Source organism: Microtus ochrogaster, chromosome 10 (assembly GCF_000317375.1).
Source record: "Microtus ochrogaster isolate Prairie Vole_2 chromosome 10, MicOch1.0, whole genome shotgun sequence".
NCBI lineage: Eukaryota > Metazoa > Chordata > Mammalia > Rodentia > Cricetidae > Microtus > Microtus ochrogaster.
In genome coordinates this window covers 33,007,627-33,030,034 of record NC_022016.1, presented here as the reverse complement: position 1 = coordinate 33,030,034, position 22,408 = coordinate 33,007,627, and positions in this window count along the sequence as shown.

Below are 22,408 nucleotides of genomic sequence, written 5' to 3'. Positions count from 1 at the left end.
CACTTTCTGCTTATTCAGAGGACCTGGGTGCAATTCCCAACACCCACACAGTGGCTCTCAGCTCTCTGTATCTCCAGTTGATTCAAGGGATCCATAGGTGCCAGGCATCATGCATCTAACATACATGAAGGCAAAACAACCAAATACTCAAAGCATTATTTTTCAAAATTAAAAATAAAAAGATACAAGTATCTTAAATATGTATAGCCTGAATACTGAAACCTAAATTTCATAGAAGCAAATGGCAAAAGGTTTAAGAACTGTATAGCTCCCAAGATTATGATAGTGGAGACTCCTCTGTCATATCTAGATATATCCTCCAAACATGCAAATTTCAGACCTAAATCATATCTTGGGTAAACTGGATTAACAAATATATATCGAGCATTCCAGCCAACAGAGAATACTTATGTTTTTTTCTCAATAATTCATGGAACTGTCTCTAAAACAGATCACATTACAGGCCACAAAGAAAACCATAACACCTACAAAACTGAAATATTTCCCTGCTTCTTACCAGATCATAATGGAATAAAATAGAAATAAGTAGCAACACTATCCTCTGAAAATACACATATGTGGGGAATCAATTATATACTTTTATTTAAAGGTGTGTCACTGAAAAGTGAGAGGGAATTTAAAAATTCCTAGAATCAACTGAAAATGATAACACAAAATGCCACAGCATTGGTCTATTGCCAAGGAAGTCTGAAGAGGATAGTTTGTAGTTGTAAGTACTCACACTGGAAAGGAGAGAGATAGATCTAAAATAAACAACCTAATTATTTAAATAGAGTTTGAACAGGAACGAGAAGAAGCCAAACTCAAATGCAGTGCATGGAGAAAAAAAAAACTACGGTAGTAATTACTGAACTAGAAACTAAAATAATAATATTTACTATTATCATTGATTTTAATGTCATCTTGCCACAAATTAGAATCACTTGAATAAGGAATCTCACTTGAAAAACTTCTGAATTGTGTATTTGGTGTGAAAAGACTCACCTTGATAGTGGACTCTACCTTCTGATAGCAGATCAGGTTTTAAAAAAAAAAAGATATAATGAAGGAAGATTATCTTGCCCTTTGCTTGCTTGAACCTTCTCTCCTGCCACTAAGTTGTCTTTCCTATTGTTGTTGCTGCTACTGCTGTTGCTACTGATGCTTCTGCTGCTGAGGACGATGATTCCTTCAATGATGAGAGAACCAAAGCTTCCAAGTTTTCATGGTGGACAGGGCCCAGCAGTTCTCTGGGAACCTTCTGGGCTTCCTGAGTCAGATTGGGACTACTGAGGCATTTGGCCTTGTGAACTTAGTAACTTTTGTCTGCTAGTGAGAGGCAGCTATTATGGGCCTACTATAACTGTTGAGGCATTCATCCTCAAGGACCGAATAACTACTGGGTTCTCCACTTTGTGGTGTCATTTAGCTATTACTAATTTAAAGCTGACTTAATAAATTCATATTTATTAAGTACATATGAAGTATATACATATGATACATACATGTATATATGATATATTAATCCCCTTAGTTCCTATTCCTCCCATGAACCCTGAATAAAAAAAAACTAGAATTATTAAATCACAGAATTGGTTCTCCTAAAAGATTAACATGCTTGCCCCTAGCCAAACCAAGCAAGAAAAAAACTCAAGTTAATAAAACTGGAGATGAAAGGGAGTTGTTACCCACGGACTCCAGTGATATTGTTGGTGCTTGAATGTAAATTAGCCCCCATAGCCTTGTGTGTTTGAACATCTTGTCTCCAGCTGGTTGTAATGCTTGGGAATGTTGTGGTTCCTTTAGAAAGTGAAGCCTTTCTGGGGGAAGGCCATTACTAGGAGATGGGCCTTGAGATTTTGTAGCCCATCCCCACTTCCCAATTTTACTCCCTCTCTTTACTTCATGAGTATGGATGCTGTATATCCACCATGCTTTATTCTTCTGCCACTGTGTCTACCTGGCCTGAAGCTAGGTTGTCCTGGATTTGCAGGTACGAAAGATAGAAGATTGAGGGACCATGTAGTCTTGCTCCACACATCTAAGGAACTGTTGAGGCAAGGTTGTGTGTGGCAGGGTCAGTCCCGGAAAGGATGCCCTCAGAGGCCAAGGGATGAGACTGTGTTAGGGAAGCCTGAGTTGCAGCAGGAACTTCAAGATGTTGGCCATGTTGGAGTTATGAAATATCCACCAAGGAAGGCTGACTATAGGGAGAAGAACCAACTCAAAAGAGGCTAAGCCCTTTTAACTGAATTGATTCCATCAGGTACCCAAGATGTTAGACATGGAGCTACAGTGTTTGGAGTTTGGCTTGATTTCAGTGTTTCAGTGTTGCTTTTGTTCAGTCTTAACTCACTGTGTTCCCACTGCTGAATTCTACAAAGCTTTTAAGGATGATATACTGCCAAAATGTCTCAAACTATTCCACAAAATAGAATGAGAAGAAACAGAACCAAATTCAGTTTATGAAGCCAGTGTTATCCTGATATCAAAACTGGATAACGATGCAATTTTTGATTTTGTTTTTAGATAGCATCTTTCTATGTAGCCCCGACTCTCCTGGAACTCATTCTGTAGAATAGGCAAGCTAACAGAGATACTCCAGCCTCTGCCTCCCAAGTTCTGGGATTAAAGGCATATGCCACCACTGTCATCTAAGTTTTCCCAAAGAGAGGTGGAAATTTTCTTAACTAAACTCTTTCAAACCAAATTTAAGAATTCATTAAGATCATACTTTATAACCAAATTGTTTTTTGTCCCATAGATACAAGTTTGGCTCAACATATATAAACCATCGAGTATAACAGTATGCTATATAAATTGACTTAAGGACAGAAATCATATAATACTCTCAATAGATATAGATAAGGAATTTGATAAAGTTAATATACCTTCATGATAAATGTCTTGACAAAGCAATGAATAGAACGCACATACCTCAACATAATAAAGGTTATACAACAAACATATAGCCAGCATATACCAGTGAGGGAAACCAGAGTGTCTTTTCTCCATTCTAATTCACTGTAATGCTCCTTCTTATCTAAAATGATAAACAAACAGAAGTTATGAAATGAATAGTACAGAAAAGGGAGAAGTTAAATTTCCCATTTAAATATGGCTGACAAGTTCATGTTGCATGGAGGAGGGCCCGCTTGTTTGTCCTGTCCGCCCAGCTAGCTTAGCCTCAAAATGACCACAAAGAAACTGTACTAATTAAATCACTGCTTGGCTCATTAGCTCCAACTTCTTATTGGCTAACTCTTATGTATTAATTTACCCATTTCTGTTAATCTGTATATCACCACAAGGTCGTGGCCTACCAGCAAACTCTCAACATGTCTATCTCTGGCGGCAGGTCCATGACATCTCTGACTCTGCTTTCTTCCTGCCAGAATTCAGTTCTTTCTTCTCTGCCTACCTGCATTCTGCCCTATTAGGCCAAGGCAGTTTCTTTATTCATTAACCAATACAAGCAACACACAGAGGGGACTCCCACATCACCTTCATACTGAATATATGCTATTAACACCACAAAACCTTTCAATCAGTAAAGTGCCAAGTTATAAAACCAATATAAGAAATTCATTAACCTTTGTACTTACTAATAACTAACTTAATAAGAACTTAGGAAAAATATAGCATTTCCAATAACTTCAAATAATCCTAGGAGTAAACATAACCGAGGAGGCAAAGGACTTCTATGATGAACACTTATAAAATCCTACAGAAATAAATTGAAAAATATAGTAGATGATAGAAAGACTTTTAAGTTTCCTAGATTAGCAGAATTAATATTCTAGAAATGACTCTATTAGCAAAAGTAATTTACAGATTCAATGAGATGTACTCTCCATCAGAATTCCAATGTCACTCTTCAGAGTTAGAAACAAAATCCTAAAATTGACAGTTAAACACAAAACACTACAGATAAAAAAAAAATCATAATCAGAAAAAAAAACATTGCAAGAAATATCAGAATAACTGATCTTGAACTATACTGTAGAGGCCTGATGACCAAGATATGATACTGATCCAGAAACTGACACAGGAACCAGATATAAACTCATGAAGCTGTGACTGCCTAAATTTTTGACAAATATGTCAAAAAACATAAGCTAGAAAAATCCATCCAATTTAATAAATTCTACTAGGAAAATAATATCCACCTATAACAAAGAACTACATTAGATCTGTGTCTTCAGTTTCTTTTGCTATGATAAAATACTATGGCCAAAAGCAACTTGTGAAGAAAAGGATTTATTTCATATTATATTTTAAAGTGGATAATCCAGAAAAGTAAGGGCAAGAACTGGTACAGAGATCATGGAGGAGTGTTGCTTTGCTCAGTCTCCCTTTTTATATTATCCAGGACCACCAGCCCAGCTGTGGCACTGCCCGCAGTGATCTGGGGTTTCCTAAGTCACTTATCAGTCAAGAAAATGTCCCATAGGCCAATTTTCTCAAGTGAGAATTCCTCTTCTCAAATTGCTCTGTTTTGTGTCAAGTTGACCTAAAAGTTGCCAACACAATTGACACCTTTTAAAATGACATAAAGACACTACACTGTGTTATGTAACTAGAGCCTTTCCTTCTTAACTTTCCCCATGATGGTTTATTAATAGAAATACCACAATATACGCCATAAATAACTTTAAAAATTTCAGTCTTTAAAAGTTCAGTATCTTTAAAAGACTTATAGTTTCTTTCAATATTCAAAACCTCCCCAAAATATTTGAAGTCTCTCTAAAATTTAATGTCTTGTAACTGTGGGCTATTGTGAAATTAAATAATAAGTTAAATGCCAAGAGGGAAGAACCAGAGAACAGTCACAATTTGAACAATGCAAAATGAAGCTCCAACAGTGTAAATAACTCAGAGTCCAATGTCTGAGATTCCCTCACAATCTTCTGGGGTCCTGCAACGAACTTGGCAAATCTATTTCTCCAGCTCTGTGATTCACAGGCCGGCTGCACACTATAATTGCTGCTGTCCTTGGTGGCCATCTCATTATTGTAGTGACATCTCCAAAAAGCTGGGGTCTTTGCCACAGCTGGGCTGCGCCTTCACCAACACCTTCGCCTGGGCTCTTTGCATGCTGTCCAGCCTCAACTTCTTTCTATGACTCCTTCAATCCTTGGGGCTTTGAGAGTAGGTGAGGCTGCTCTTTCATCAGTGACCTCTCACAGGCTCTCTGCAAGGACCAGCCCTGCTGTACAATGCCAAGGTTTAGCTGCTCTCTACGACACCACAGGACTTCAAAACCAGTTCCAACTGGGTCACTCTTACACTACCAAGTTTGGCTGCCAGCATGAGGTACCACAACGGCTGCATCTGGAACACAGCCTCCATGTACTGACCCTGAGGAAATGCTCCGAAGTTTTGAATCATCAGTGATGTTGGATTTTTTTTCTTAATTACTGCTAATTTTCTCAGCTCTAGTTAATCAGCACCAATTGTCCCAGTAAGCTTGACTTCAGTGGTATTGATTGTTGTTACTCACAGCCAACTCATCAGCTCCCGCCCACTGACACCACAGATACTTAGTTTAAAATAAATTCACATGGATAATCTTTGAGGAACTTTGAAAACTTCCCTCTGAAACTTCACAAGCAACATCTCCATTGTCTGCGTTGTTCTACCAATCTTATATTCCAAACTCCCGCAGAACACTTCAGTAGGCTCTGAGCACTCAATGACTCTTCCAGTGCAAAGTTCAAATACCACCACAGTCCTCCTTGCAACACATGGCCAGATTTGTTATGGCAAAATCCCCCCCGAACTGGCAGCAGTTTCTGTCTCAGGGTTTCTACTGCTGTGATAAAACACCATGACCAAAAGCAACCTGGGGAGGAAGGGTTTATTCCAGCTTAGAGTTTGCAGTTCATCATCCAGGCCCATTGGGGCAGGAACTTAGGACAGAAACCTGGAGGTAAGAATTGGAAGACAGACTAGGGAGGAGTGCTGCTTACTGGCTTGCTCCCCTTGGCTTGCTCACCCAGGGCCACCTGCCCATATGTGTCACTGCTCACAGTGGTCTGGGCCCTTCCACATCAATCATCAACCAAGAAAATGCTTTACATACTAGTCTACAGGCCAATCCTGTGGAGGCATTTTCTCAGTTGAAGTTTCTTTTCTCCAAAATGTCTATCTTGTATTAGCATAAATCTCGCTATCAGAATCCATCTCTCTCAGCTTATATAAAACTAAATTCTATGTAGATAAAAAAAAACTTTCATTGAAAACTTGAAGTGCTGAAATTACTAGAGAGAAACACGTACTGGCTTTGTAGGAGCCTAGGCAGTTTGGATGCTCGCCTTACTAGACCTGGAAGGAGGTGGGAGGTCCTTGGACTTCCCACAAGGCAGGGAACCCGGACTGCTCTGCTCTTCGGATGAGAGAGGGGGACTTAATTGAGGGAGGGGGAGGGATATGGGAGGCAGTAAAGGGGAGGAGGTAGAAATCTTTTTTTTTTTATTGAGAAAAAAAAATTTCCGCCTCCTCCCAGCCTTCCCCTCCTCCGGCCCTCCCCCCACTCCTCTCCCCCTCCCTCTCAAGTCTGAAGAGCAGTCAGGGTTCCCTGCCCTGTGGAAAGTCCAAAGTCCTCCCCCCTCCATCCTGGTCTAGGAAGGTGAACATCCAAACTGGCTAGGCCCCCACAAAGCCAGAACAAGAAGTAGGATCAAAACCCAGTGCCATTGTCCTTGGCTTCTCAGCAACCCTCATTGTCTGCCCTATTCAGAGAGTCCGGGTTTATCCCCTGCTTTTCGAGTCACAATCCAGCTGGCCTTGGTGAGCTCCCAATAGATCAGCCCCACTGTCTCCGTGGGTGGGTGCACCCCTCTTGGTCCTGACTTCCTTGCTCATCTTCTCCCTCCTTCTGTTCCTCATTGGGACTTTGGGAGCTCAGTCCAGTGTTCCAGTGTGTGTCTCTGTCTCTATCTCCATCCATCGCCAGATGAAGGTTAATAAATAAATAAATTGAAAAAAAAGAGAAACAGAGAATGTACTTCAACATAGAGATATACAGGCAAAAACCTTCTAGAAAGAATCCTAATAGTGTAGGTAATCACCCCAAGAATAGACAGATATAATTACATGGAATAGAAAAGTTTCCTTAAAGTCAAGGAAACTATCATCACAGTGAACAGACTGCCTGTAGAATGGAAGAAAATATTTGTCAGCTATACTTAAAACATGGGGTTATATCTAGTTTCTAGATTCTAAAATATATAAAGAACTGCACAAATTAGACACCAAATAAACAATAATATCAGTCAATAAAGACCAATGAACCTGATGGAAAAAAGAACACACATCCAATATATATTTTCAAAAGCCATTCAGGAATTGCAAATGAAAATGACTTTTGAGATCCTACATCACTACAGTCAGAATAGCAATCATTAAGAAAATAAATGACAGAAAATACTGATGAGGATGTAGGGGAAGGAGTAACCCTAATTCACTGCTGGTTGGAGTGTAAAGAGATGCACTCAGTATGGAAACCAGTGTAGCAGTTTCTTTCAAAAGCTAAAACTATTACATATGATGCAGATATATCACCCACAGATATAGATAGGAGTTGGTATCGGGCTAGATGTCTCCCAACGTATAAATAGATAAAGAAAACATAGTACATATACGTAATGCAATTTTATTTGGCCATAATGAAAAACTAAATGGTTGGGCCTAGAAAAATTGAATGAGGAAATACAGGTTCAGAAAGAAAAACCCACATTCTCTCTAGTGGCTTCTAGTGTCTAATGTTTACACATGTGCATCTTTGTGGGAATTGAGTAGTGGCAGAGGCCATGAAACTAGCGAGGAGACGTACAGGTTCAAAGGAAGGAATTATGGAGGGCAAATGAGCACATGTGATGTTAAAATGAAAAGGGGAACACTGGAAGAGAGCAAGGAGTGTGTGAGATGAGTGAAGGGACGGTCAAATGGGAAGCAGAATGAAGCAGAGGGTCAGCTAAAAGTTTCTGGGTAGGCATGGTAGAATGCCTGTACTCTAGCATTAGGAAGGCAAAGACAGGAGATTCCCAGATCATGCTGGGTAGCTAGATGAATTATATCGGTGAGTTCTGGGTTAAGTTGAGAGACCCAGCCTCAGTGAATAAGGTGAAAATAGGTCAAGACAGACTTCTGATTTTAACTTTGGGTTCCCACATGCACTCACATATGCATGCCCATACACATGTGAACATGGATACACATACAGAAGCACACACTACACACATACACATGCAAAAAGTAAATTGTAGTATGCTGTACGGAAGTGGTTTTTCCTCTCTGAAAAGACACAAAATAATTTTATGCCACCAGAGGCAATTCCATTAAAACCAGGACCATGAAACTATGTATTACTATTTCAACTACTTATTACTACTGCTGAGAAATCTTCTCCATTGTAAATAGATATAAAAGAAACTAATTTATTAAAGTTTTCTGGTACATGTGTATAATCCCAGCATCTGGGGAGCAATATACTGTAAAATAGAAAGGGTTGATGGAAAGGAGGGAGGATAGAAGGAAAGAAGGATGAAATATGGTATGTTTTTTCAAAGAAGCAAAAAAAAATCACTGTTTTTTATGTATTATTTACAAAGGACTTACATTAAGTGGGCAAAAGTTTTTATGAGATTAAATATTTGATTACAGAGAATTCTAAAAAAGAAAGAAAGAAAGAAAGAAAGAAAGAAAGAAAGAAAGAAAGAAAGAAAGAAAATAATGAACCCAGAGGTGGTCCACAGGAAAAGAAAATGCTACAAAGGCCAAATTTGCCTTTCTTTATTATAGAAGAAGGAAATCAAAGGCTTAAGAAAGTTAAAATGTTAAAATGTGGGGGAAGAGGAGATTGAGAAGATGACTCAGCAATTAAGAGTCCTTGCTACTCTTCTAGAAGACCAGAGTTCAGTTCCTCACACCCACATCAGGCACCTCATAATTGTCTGTTACCTCCACCTCCAGAAGGATCCTATCCCCTCTTCTGACCTTCCAGAGCACCTGCACAGGTGTGTCATCTGTGCACACACAGATAAAAATAAGAATCAATTTGAAAAATGAAAAAAAAATCACTGCTTGAAGAAGATAGTGGTTTAACATTAGGAAGGAGAGAGGCAGGGAGGGGAGCAGAGAAAAATGTAGAGCTCAATAAAAATCAATAAAAGAAAGAAAACAGAACCCACACTAAGAGTGTTTATACAAATAAATTTTAAAGAAATGCAGAGTGAAGTGGTAACTATCCAGAATATCAGTAGAGTTAATGTGTATCAGGAAGACCCAGTATAAATTCTGGGAGAAGTAATAATAGTAACAAAGGACTTTGTATAGAAATAATAAAACTTGAACATTTCGAAAGATTTGCATAATAAATAAAGAGACAGTGTTGTGAGTTGGGGGATGATTGGAGTCCAATTGGAATGACAGGGAAGTCTTCATGCTGTCTAAAATGATCAATCCTCCAGGTTCTAGCTATGTCACAAGAATCCCTCACAGTCTTTAAATGGGTTCCATGCCACACCCGTGCGCTGGACTTTTGTTTGCTTTGTATTTTTGATTTTTGTTATAATTCAACACTTTTGGAACTAGATATGTCCCTTTAGTTCCATTGTCTTATACTAAAGTGATGGGGGAAAGACACACTAAAGTCCAGGATCAAGTTGGCTAGTTCCCTACTGATAATACTAGACAAACATTTACTCTAAATCTAACTGTTAAGTTTAATACAGTTGCAGTCAAAATGTCAATGGAATCTCATTTGCAGAACTTGACATAGCAAAACTGATATTTACCTATTGGAATAATGAGAAAAGAATATTCTTTAAAAACAATAATTTTCATGAGCATTGTATTCTAATCTGTAGACTAACAATAATTATTAGGCAGTTCTGTGATGTTTTGAAACTATTTTTTATAGCTGCCTCCAACTTTAATGTTGCCTTCAACCCCCAAAATTTAACTTTTTCTAAATGAAAACAGATAAAAATGACTTGGTTGGTATCATAGAAATTATTGCTTAGTGATACCTAGAGTTGGAAGAGAAGCACTTAAGTCATCCAACATAGACTGATGAGAACCTAACCTATATCCTATGCTAAATATTAAATCCCCTTTAATTCTCATAAGCTCTTAGTATTAATACCAATTATAGAGAAGTAAACCAAAGATCAGAGTAGAATTTAGATTTGCATTCAGGTTTTTCAGACTTCCTGGTCTATGTGCTCAAACTATTACCACATCTTTTCTAAGGAATCATTTCTGTGAATATTGTCACTTATTATGGAATTTTGGGGGGATGGACAGTTTATAACTTGGATAAGGCCTTCCTGTGTTTTAAAGGTCCATATTCACTGGAAAATGTGTCCCTTCTTTTCTCTTCTACATGACATAATGAATAATCTTGAAGTTTACTCTAAAACATATCTACATTCCAATCACATTCCCACCAAGTAATGCATGTGTAATCTTGAATAAATTGTTTAGACATTTGGAGCTTCAATTCCATAACCATGTATTAAAAGTTTATGGAGAAAAGTGGAGTCTCTTTCTCATGTTTTTATTTAACATTTTTGTTAAAATCTATGCCATACACAATTGTTTTAATGATGTTTCTATTGGCTTTGTTATAAGTTAAATGTTGAGTGTTTGTAGCACCCAGCTAGTGTAATGTGGAAAGAAACAAATATGGCTCATACTTAATTATATTTGTGTGGAACGTTTAAGTAAAAGCCATAAAATCAAACACTAACTGTCTTTTATGATGGTATGTCAGTACTTTGTTTATAGAACTCTTGAATAGAGTGTTGAAATGCCTGTTACATTGGATCATAGTATCCTTCAGAGAAAAGACTGGAAATAAATGGGATCAATGAGAATACTCTGACACCGTGTATAAGTTAGGCGCTGTGGTACTTATACAAGGCATCAAGAAAAAGGCCCAATTTTTACCCTCAGAATTCTGAGTCTTGTAGTCAGAGAACTACAGTCAGGCAGATCATAACATTTCTTGATGAACTCTTCTATACCATAGAAATCACATATATATATATACATATATATATATATTATCTGTATGCAATTAAATGTCATGTATAAATACATTATATAACTTACAAGCTAAGTTTTTCTCCTCAATGGAACTTTCATTAAGTCTCAGTGATGCTGGGCAGGTTAATTAACCAAGATACATGAGTGATGGAGTTTGAACTGAAATACTTAAGTATTCTGATACTAGAGCTCATTCGTCTTTCATCCCCTATGGCAATGCTTTATATATGTTATATGTATCAGCATGTATAATTCCCAAGGAAACAGTCATCTTGTTTCCCAGTGATTCACACCTGGAAAATCCAGGCACACGGCATGGCTAGGCATGCCCATAAAGGCTGAATCAGTCTCAATGAAATCTCAAAGAAGTTATGTCAAAATGAACAGGCCAGGCTGCTTATAGTCTGGATTTGTTTTTGTGTCAAGGAACTTAGAAAGTAAAGAGCCACAGTATGGGGGTCATTTGTGAAAGGGAACTGTTTTCTCCGGTATTGACTGTGGAGCTGCAATCACCCTGATTTTCGGCTGTTTCTTAGTGGGGTCCAAACCTAAGAGTGCAGGTCTCTGAAATAGCTGTTAGGTGAAAAAGAAAGGTAGTTTTAATTAGAGTCTTGAGCATACACAAATAGGCGTGGCTTTTACTTTTTCTGAGTTTCCCAGTGTGAAAGCAATAGAAAAAAAAGTCTCTAGTGACTTCAACCGATTTTAAGAAGTACAGATGAAAAAGCCATAAGAAGTATTTTGCTGGCTATGAATGAAAGCATGCTTTCAGGCTGGAGCCAAAGAACTCAGAATTGCGACCTTACTTTCATACTAGCTAGCTGTGTGATTTTGAGTCTAGAACAAGTCCTAACACATGGTATTCATAATAAATATTTTCTGATTGAATACATTTAGTTCCCTCAGATAAATTGTTAAATCCTTAAAGGCAAACCTTGGTTTTTGAATCATTCATCCAATTCACTGTATAATTTTTTATTTATTTATTTATTTATTTATTTATTTATTTATTTATTTATTTATTTATACTTAGGGTTTTTTGAGGCAGGGTTTCTCTGTAGTTTGGGGTCCTGTCCTGGAACAAGCTCTTGTAGACCAGGTTGGCCTCGAACTCACAGAGATCCACCTGTCTCTGCCTCCTAAGTGCTGGGATTAATTTTAAATTAAATATTGTTATACATAAACTACAAATAAGAAAACACTCATTCAGTGTGGATATAGTATACAAATACTGTTTTAGGCAGTTGTGTTGTATTGTGGGAGTTTTTGTGTGTATCAGGTACTAAGCAAACTTCTAATCAGCTATGATTGTTTTTGGAGGGCAAGGATGTCCGACTCATTCTCTTTGGCATATAGCAGTAGCTAGCATATTGCAGTTTATGTCATGATTTACTGCACTGTTCCCTTGATCGCAATCATTTGAGTGCTTTCCTTTGGAATTGTGTTTAACTCTATATCTCCTATGTGTGTTATTTGCATAGCACATTTTTCATTTTCTCAAAAAGACTTTTGAGATGAAATATAACCTATCTTTAATAAGTGAGGGCACAAGATCTTTTGAACTAGTTAAAACTAATTAAGATTCAATGTTACTAATAGTAAACTAGTGATATTCAGCACACACACATATCTTTTCTCTTTGAACCCTTAATATTTTTTTCTTAAAATGTTTTTCTGTGTTCAAGAAAGATATTAAGATCAAAGGAAGTCATGTAACAGCCAAGTTTCACAGAGGAAGAAAATAAAGACCTTAAAACTAAGATTTTCCTTCTTGTATGAAATATTATTAGAGAAAATTCACAGCTTTTACTAGTCTCAAGTGACTACCCCTGGTTCAATCTTTCTTTTTTACACTGATTTAGCTCTCCTTGATCCTCAATCCTCTTCTCTACATTTTCAGCAGATTCTTGTCCTATAAGCCATCACCCAGTGATCCTGTGGATCACAGTGTCTACACATCTAATATAAAAATCTCATATGATGGGTAAAAATGAATGCTTTCCACAGAAAACACATGGCATTAAAACCATCATGCTATCGGTGATATATTATAGATAAATAATGAATTAAAAAGGAAAAAAAAATATGTTCCTAGAATTGAATGTAAATGAAAACATCACAGATTAGAATTTATGGGATACAATGAAGAAAGCCTTAAGAGGGAACTTTACAGCTCTAAATGCCCACAACTGAAAAAAATAATCAGAGAGAACAAAGGCATTTGGAAGAACAAACCAAACTCAGATGTGGGAGATGGAGAGAAATAATTAAAATCAGTGTCTTAGTTTGCTTTCTGTTGCTATGATAAACACTATGACCAACAAAACATGGGAGGGAAAGGGTTTATTTGGTGTATGTAACCTGATCTTAAGTTCCCTCTTCCTAGATGAGCCTGGCTTATGTCAAGTTGACAAAAACTAACTAGCCCAATCAGTATAAAATCAGAGAAAAAAAATACAAAAATTTAATTAAACAAAGAATTGGGTCTTTGAAAAGACAAACAAGACTGATAAACTCCTAACCAAACTAACTAAAATAAAAAAGAGCTAGCCCAATGTCACTGCAATCATTACTAGAGTGTCCCCTAACGAGACTGCAATGCCAGTAAAGGACACCATGATGGAACACATTGAAGACAGTGTTAAGGAGCAGTGTCTGCTTTATTGTATGCGAGCCACTACTTATGTATGGATTGGACAGTGAGCACTCATACTACCGGGCCCTCTATGCAGGAGAACCACACAAAATGAGACTTGGAGAGTACGGATTCAACAGCAAGCCAGCTACTGTCTACTCACATGCCACTTCAGAATTCAGTGATCTGCCTTCTGGGAATACATGATGTGCCACACTGTGCTAGAGAGGTTGACTGCCAGCCCACGCCTGCATTTTCTCCCAGAGTCCAAATTAATAAAATTAGAAGTGGGAAGGAAAACATTTCAAAAGATACCAATTTCATTTCTAAAATTATGAGTAGTACACAGCCTGAAAACTGAAGGTTTAGGTATGGACAAGAATGAGGTGGTAGAGCAATGAGGGGGTAGGGGTAAGGGTAACTAATACTAAGGATGGTATAAAAACACATGGAAACCTACTAGTTATCATATTTTCTTCATATAAAATAGTTTATTTAGCCAGGTATAGTGGTGCATGCTTTTAGCCCAGCACTGGGGAGGCAGGGGCAGGCATATCTCTGAGTTCAAGGCCAGCCTTGTCTACAGAGGTAGTTCAGGACAGCTAGGGCTACAGAGAAACCCTATCTTGAGAAACTGAGAGAGAGACAGATAATAGACAGAGAGACACACAGAGAGACAGAGAGAAAAAGAGTGCACACTACTAGATAGTGTTTCTCACCAAAGCCTGACAAATAAAACGCCCAGTGTTAGGTGTGGGATTTCTTCCCTCAAGTGTTTAGTTGAGGGTGTCTTGGAGACTCACAAAACAATAAACTATTGCCACTGCTCTTGATTGCCTCCCCCCATTTTGATAAGATTCTGTTGTACTATTGCTGAAGATACTTTATTCATACTTTGTTCACAGGATGTGGAGAAATAAAGTTGGTACTAACCAAGAAGCGTCCTCCTTACTGGATAGCTTTCATGATACTGGAAGGTATATGCAGCCTGCTGAGGGAGGAAAGTCATCAACAGTCTTAGCTAGCTGTGACTCCTGCAAACTATAAATGTGGCAAGTTCTGCCCTTGGGTGCAACAGTAGCATGAACGTTATGGGCTAATCAACCACTTTCTGATTGGATTTAAGGTGCACTCCACAGGAGGAAAGACCTGGCTGTCACTGTAGATCTGGCCAACAACTCATGGTAGAGAGATCCCAGACTCCAGAAGTAAGCCAAATTTTATTCTCCTAAATGGAAATATTATCAAACTGACTTCTAAATTTGTGTCTCTTTGCCGATAGATTAGCTCAGCTCACAGATCTCATCTGAAAAGTTTCCTTATACAGTAGACTGTGGTTAACACAGAAACAAAACTAAATTTAAATTAAGTACAGAGAATAACTGTCTATGTAGTGTTTATCTACAATTAGGATATCTATATTAACTTCTCCTACTCCAAGACTCAGGGATCATCGAGAAAGAGTGGGTAGAAAAATTGTAAGAGCCAGGGGTCAAAGAAGATGGGAACAAACCTATGTCTTCTGGACATGACAGGACCACTGAACTCAAACTCATTGAATTGTAGTTGCCTATAGAAGATATACACAGGTCAATATTTCAGCATGAATGGGGAGGAGCTCACAAGCCTCTAACTGTAACTGAAGAGCTTTAAATAGATAATGGCTTCTATAGTAGGAATGGCTAGTTTTCTTTAAGGATATTATCCTTGGGAGGTGGTCCATACTCTAGCCGATGGTACACACCCATGAGTGTATGAACAGCAAAATTTTGACTCCATGGGTGATTTTTAAAAATATGAGGTGATAAGGTGGAGGATGGAAGGAGTTACAGGGAAAAGGAGGCATGAATATCATCAAAACACCTTGTATGAAATTCTCAAAGAATTAATAAAATATATTTTAAGAAGAAAAATACAAAAGAAACAAATTATTTTCTCAAAGATTATGATTTACCAAAGTTAGACAAAGATGAGGAAGATAATTTAAGCATAATTATAAAGATAAAATTAAATCAGTTAATTTTTTTCTCCCAAATCAAAAAAGCTCAGGTCTAGATGCAATATCTGCCAAATTTTACCAGACCTTCAAAATGAATTAGCATGACTACTGCACTTCTCAAATTATTTTGGAAAACAGAGGATTGAAAGGGATTAAACCAGTATAATCCTGATGCCAAAATCAGATAAAACACAACCACAAAGAGGAAAATTTTAGATCAATCTCTTTAATGTACATAGACACAGAAATTCTCAATCAAATACATTCAAAGTAAGTTCAAAAACAGATCAAAATATCTTCCATCATGATCAAGTTGGCTTTATTCTAAACTACAGGGGTTGTTCAATGTATGTTGTAGAAGCCAGCTCATGGTGCTACACAAAATATTAGAAATGGGTTAGATCAATATGTAAGAGCTAGCCAATAAGAGGCTAAGTATTCATCTCTATATCATATTCCCACCCCCCTTTTTAAGAAATTGACTGTGACCATTAGCCAACCCATTCCAAATGAAAATAAACATTTATAAACAATCATTTTTGGATTTTGGGTATAGTTTTCTCTAAACTGCTTTCTGTTGTTTGTTGGAGAAAGTATTTTTAGGATTTGCAGAGAACTTTTGGGGGGCTCTTGTTCCATAAAACTACATTAGACTGGAAGGAAGCCACAGGTTCTCATCTTCTGTTGAAACAAAAGTAGAACCTCTTTTCTAAAGCAATATATCTTTAGATTCAAATTTTGAATCGAATTTTGATCCCTTTAAAATAAATATGTTGGTTTAGCTTTGCAGCCCCTAGAATCAAATTTTGTTTTCAGCATTTCATTAACAGTCAAAAAGTTCTTTTCTGGTCCTGCCTTTTTTGGATGTTCTCTGTGCCTCTTTTGTTTGTGCAGTGCCATGCACTGCACACCCGTCTGTGCTCTATGTGCTACAATACAGTTTGGGAGCTTCCAGCAAGGGGCTGGAGGTTGAGAAAACACACACACAGACAGACAGACACATGGACGTCTAATCACTGGTAAAAAGTCCTTTATTTCATAGCACCATGGAAGCTTAAATACCCAGCAGTTAAGTGGATCAACAGGTAAAAACTCCATCCTCTGATCCTCAAGGCACAGCTTTTAGTAACTCCAATCAGACGCCTCTAGCAGGGAAGAGCAGCTGAAGGCCAGGACTCTAAATGGTCCTAACATCTCCCCCCTAAATTTTTTATAAAACAGAAGACCCTCCTGTTTTAGGTCATCTCAGAAGAGTAAACCCTTACCTGTCTTTAGGAGGCCCCTTCCCTGTCTTAGGCGGGGGCCCTCTTCTGTAGAAGTTGCCCATCTACGGAGGAGTCTCCATTATTTGTGCAGTATTTGCAACCAAACCTAGGGTTACTTCGAGTTTCTGGCCAACAGGCTCAGAAGGACTTGCTATACTGCATTCTCATGGGTTGTCTGATCTTACACAGAATTCAGAGATGAATGCCCATGGCAATAGGCGTTAAGATTGCCGGCAATAGGGTCCCCAATTACCACTGGACCTAGCCTCCCATTAGGACTATGGTATTCAACCAACGCTTTGGCTAAAACAGGGCACACAGGTATCAACAATCTGGTGTGCTAATTGTAACATCTCAAGGGCTATTCAAGTAACCATTGAGTTGTTTCACCACATAAGAGGCATTAGCAATATTAACAGATGTCACACAAATGGAATTAAAAAAGTGTGAACAAGACATTTGTTGTACCAGCCATAAGTCCACCTGCTCCTACCACAAGGCAGTCTGTTTATTTAAATTTGAAAGTCCAGATTTAATGTGTACTTTCAGGGCATTCTGAGACTGGAGAGCATCGTTGACTTGTCTCGCCAGTTTATCCATGGTGTTCAGCACCAATGATGTTTGTGCTATTGCCTGTCCTGCAACCATGGCTGCAGCAGCAGACACCACGATGACAGCAACCACTGCAGCTCTCTCTCCAGAATCTCGTTTCTCTCGATACAGGGTCATCTCAGTCTGCTTAGCCTTTTTGGTAATTGGCAGTGGTATGATGGCTGGTACCCGAACCAACAAGGCAGCACTGGAGTGGGCATCCCAGCAGTCGCTCAGGCCACAGTTTCTGAAAGAACAACCAGAATATCTTTTCCCCAAAGGTGCTATTCTATACTACAAAAAGGAAAAGAAAAAAGAAAGAACTAAAACAAACATGGGATTTAATAGTGCCTGGGCTCTCAGAGAAATGTTCCAAAAAAGAAAGATAGGACCTACACTCACTTGTATAGGGTTCCTTTAAAGTAATATTCTTAGCCCAAAATATGTAACAAAGCATAAAGCATTCACAAAGGAAAAGATTTGATTAATAGAAGCCTGTTCGATTGCCATATTGCTTAAAGCAGTTCCAGCTGTATAGTTTGAGGAATAAAAAGATGAATACAAAGAACTAGCTTGGCTCACTGATCAATACAAAGGGGTTCCTTTCCAGGCTTCACACAGTGAATTCTGCTTGATTGGGACTCACCAGGAGGTTCATCAAGAGAATGACAGGTATCATTATCAGGCTCATCACAGGATCCTTTCCCATCATTTTCCACAGCTCGAACATATCGCTCTTGTACCCAAATGGGCTTGTCCGTTCCTGGAGGAAAAACACAAACAGCTCCTCTCATCCTAGTCAACAGGGGCATGAGCTCCTTCCATTGTCCTGTAATAAGGTCTTTCCATCGTACCCATCCTAAGGACTGAGAACTTTTATTCCAATGTCTTTCCATGGCCCTGTGACCCTCACAATCCACAGTTAAAAAATTTAGAATAAAATAGAAGCCAATTGTGTATTGGAAGAGAGAATATACTCCCCCCTATTTACTTTTGTAAAATACTGTTTTATATCCATATGCATTCTTTCTACTATAGCTTGTTCAGTAGGGTTATATGGAATACCTGTAATATGTTTAATATCATTATTTAGACAAAAAGTTTGAAATTTTCCACTAGTATGTACAGAACCATTATCTGTTCTTGTAGAGAATCAACACTAATTGTGCTATCTGCTCACCTTGAAAAATGACCACCACTCCCTGTAGAACAGATGTCATAACCTTAATCTCCTCTTTATAGTCTGCATCTACTATCCCAGGATGTATTCGGATCCCCTTTGGAAGGGCAGTGCTTCTGCCTAATATAAGTCCCATGGTACCCGGTGGTAAGAGCCCATGTACTCCTGTAGGGAGTGCTTGCACTCCCATTTGTGGAGTTAAGACTGCTTTGGCTGAGGCACAGAGGTCCAATCCTGCACTCCCTGGTGTGGCTCCAACAAGGTTGCCAATGTGAAAGGATTTCTCTGCAGAAAAAAACTGGACATGGCCACTGCCAGGGTGCTGTCACTGCAGTCCCGTGGTCATTGCTCCATACACTGAGGTTTTGGGGCCCTGGAGCAGGGCCCTCTGCCAGTTAGTTTCCCTGCTGTTGACGAATGGTAGGTGGCAAGGGGTTTCCCATCTATATCTGTTTTGGAAAGGCAATCATTAGCCCAATATGATCCCCTTCTGCATCTAGGGCACATGCCAGGTTTCCTCCTTCGCTTCATTATCAGCTATGGGCATTCCTTTAAAAAATGACCAGGAGTTCTGCAGTTAAAACAATTACGGCCTCCAGGCCTCTCTCCCTGTCCTCATTGTTTCTCTGAGGTTTAATAGCTGCTGCTATAACCTGGCCTTGAATGAAATTCCCATCTATATCTCTACATATCCTGATATATTCATTTAAACTCTTTGATTTGTGAGGGCATAAGACTTCCTTACAATATTTGTTGGCATTTTCAAATACAAGTTGCTTTATTATAGGTGTGGCTGTTGTCACATCTCCAAACAATCTACCTGCTAATTGTAACAGTCTATCTACATAATCTTGGAGTGGTTCAGATGGTCCTTGTAAAACTTTTGATAATTGATCCCCAGCTGTTTTATTAGGTAGGACCTTCCAAGCTTTAGTGGCAGCTGCAACTATTTGGGCGAATACTCCTGGATCACACAGAATTTGTTGCTGCAAATCAGCATAAGCCCCAGCCCCAGTTAACGTATCTAGATTACATTGAGCTTGACCCGCTAGAGCATTTAAAGCGGCCGTTTGCATACAATTTTCCTGATATTCCCTTTGCCATATCAGGAATATAATAATCTCCCCCAAATAAGACAGCATGACATTATTGCTGCCAATCACTTGGTGTTAGATTCAGAGCAGAGGAAGATTCTACCATGACCAATGCCAATGTAAAGGGTGCTTGAGCCCCATATGCAGCAACAGCTTCCTTCAATTGCTTCATTTCTTTAAAGTATATTGCAAAATGTTGGCGAAGTATTTGCCCTGGGTTGGTGGTGTCTGGTACCTCCATTACTGGTGCAACCATGTGTATAGGATGGAAGCAAACTCCTTTGTTTTGTTCAATGTTAGAGCCCCTACTTAACTGCGACCACCAACCTTCATCATTATAAGCCAGTGGGGCCAAGGGAGTTGGGTGTGAATCATTGTATACTTTACATTTTCTCAGTTTTCTACAGAGATTTCTTATTTCCCTACACATAATTTCTTCCTTAACTTCCAATGATTCCTCACTATCCTCTACAAACTCTAAATCATCAAAATCCTCCCTAGCAACTGACTGTTTTCTGAACAAGGCAGAGAAGATACTCCTAACAATTCCCATCTTACAACCCTGTCTGCTTACCTCTCTTTCATGGTTGGACTTCCACTTGCTGCTTCTGCACAGCCTGGAACTGAAACCTGAGTGAAAGATGTTAGGATTAACACATACCCCAATCTACCCTCACCTTCTGAGGGCGACCATTCCCTAGTTCCCGATATCTTGGTGGGACCTCCAATTGCAGCGCACTGCACCCCTGTCTGTACTATACGTGCTACAATACAGTTTGGGAGCTTCCAGCAAGGGGCTGGAGGTTGAGAAAACACACCCAGAGACAGACAGACACACGGACATCTAATCACTGGTAAAAAGCCCTTTATTTCATAGCACCATGGAAGCTTAAATACCCAGCAGTCAAGTGGACCAACAGGTGAAAACCCCATCCTCTGACCCTCAAGGCACAGCTTTTAGTGACTCCAATCAGACGGCTCTAGCAGGGAAGAGCAGCTGAAGGCCAGGACTCTAAATGGTCCCAACAGTGCAGGTCCTCTTTCTCTAGATTTGGGAAATTGCCTGCCATGATTTTATTGAAAATATTTTCCATGCTTTTCGAATGTAGCATTTCTGGTCTATGCTCAGAATTCATAGATTTGGTCTATGATGTCCCAGAGAGACTGTACATGTTCCATTTGTATGTTTTTCCTCTTGTACCTTATATTTTATTTTTTTAGTTGTTCATTTTTTTTATAAATAATACATTCAAAATTTCCACTTCCTCCTTCCTCCCACTTCCCTCCCGCTCCTGGACACACCCTCCCCCCCCACCCCTCCATTCTTAAAAGAGGGCAAGGTATCCTTACCTGTGGGAAGTCCACAGCCCTCCCCACTACATCCAGACTTAGGAAGGTATGCATCCAAATAGAATCCCAAAATGGATCCCAAAAAGCCAGTACATGCAGTAGAGACAAATCCCAGTGCCATTATCATTGGCTTCTCAGTCTGCCCCAATTGTCAGCCACATTCAGAGGATCCAGTTTGATCCAATGCTCATTCAGTCCCAGTCCAGCTGGATTTGGTGACCTCCCATTAGATCAGGCACACTGTATCAGTGGGTGGATCAATCCCTCATGGTCCTGACTTCCTTGCTCACATTCTCCCTCCTTCTGCTCTTCAACTGGACCTTGTGAGCTCAGTCCAGTGCTCTGATATGGGTCTCTGTCTCTATCTCCATCCATCGCCAGATGAAAGTTCTATGGGAAATCCATGTTATATTACAGTTAAAGTACTGTGCTGGATAGTTTTATGCCAACTTGACACAGCTAGAGTCACTGGAAAGGAGGGAGCCTCAATGGAGAAAATGCCTCTGTAAGATCCACCTGTAAGGCATTTTCTTAAGTAGTTATTTGTTGGGAATATTACGTTAAGGTGTGTTGCTTTTGTTAATGGTAAATCTGTTTAATTTCGTGAAGCTGTGAGTCTTTGTCTGTTCTGTATATACAATGGTCTAATAAAGACCTGAACTACCAATAGTGAGGCAGGAGAAAGGATATGTGGTGCTGGCAGATAGTGAGAATACATAGAAGAAGAAATCTGTAAGGGGGTTTTGGAGTAGTCCAAGAAGGAGAAGGACATCAGGGCCATCTATCCAGATACATAGCAATCCATGTAGTAAGAGTAAGATTTACAGAAGTAAGAGAACAAGAAAAGCCCAGAGACAAAACATAGATGAGCTAATATGAAAAAAAAATGTTGGCAAGAAACAAGCCAAGTTAAGACCGGATATTTATAACTAAGAATAGGCCTCCACATATGATTCCTTTGGGAGATGGGTGGTAAGCCCCCCAAAAGAGTTCAAAGAGCTTATCATCATATTGCTACAGTGATTAATAAGGGAGGGCCCAGCCTATTGTGGGTGGTACCATCCATGGGCTGGTGGTGATGGGTTCTATAAGAAGCTCCATTTCCATCCATTTGCATGCAAAATTTGAGAAGTCATTGTTTTTTACCGCTGAGTAGTACTCTAATGTGTATATATTCCACACTTTCTTCATCCATTCTTCCATTGAAGGACATCTAGGTTGTTTCCAGGTTCTGGCTAT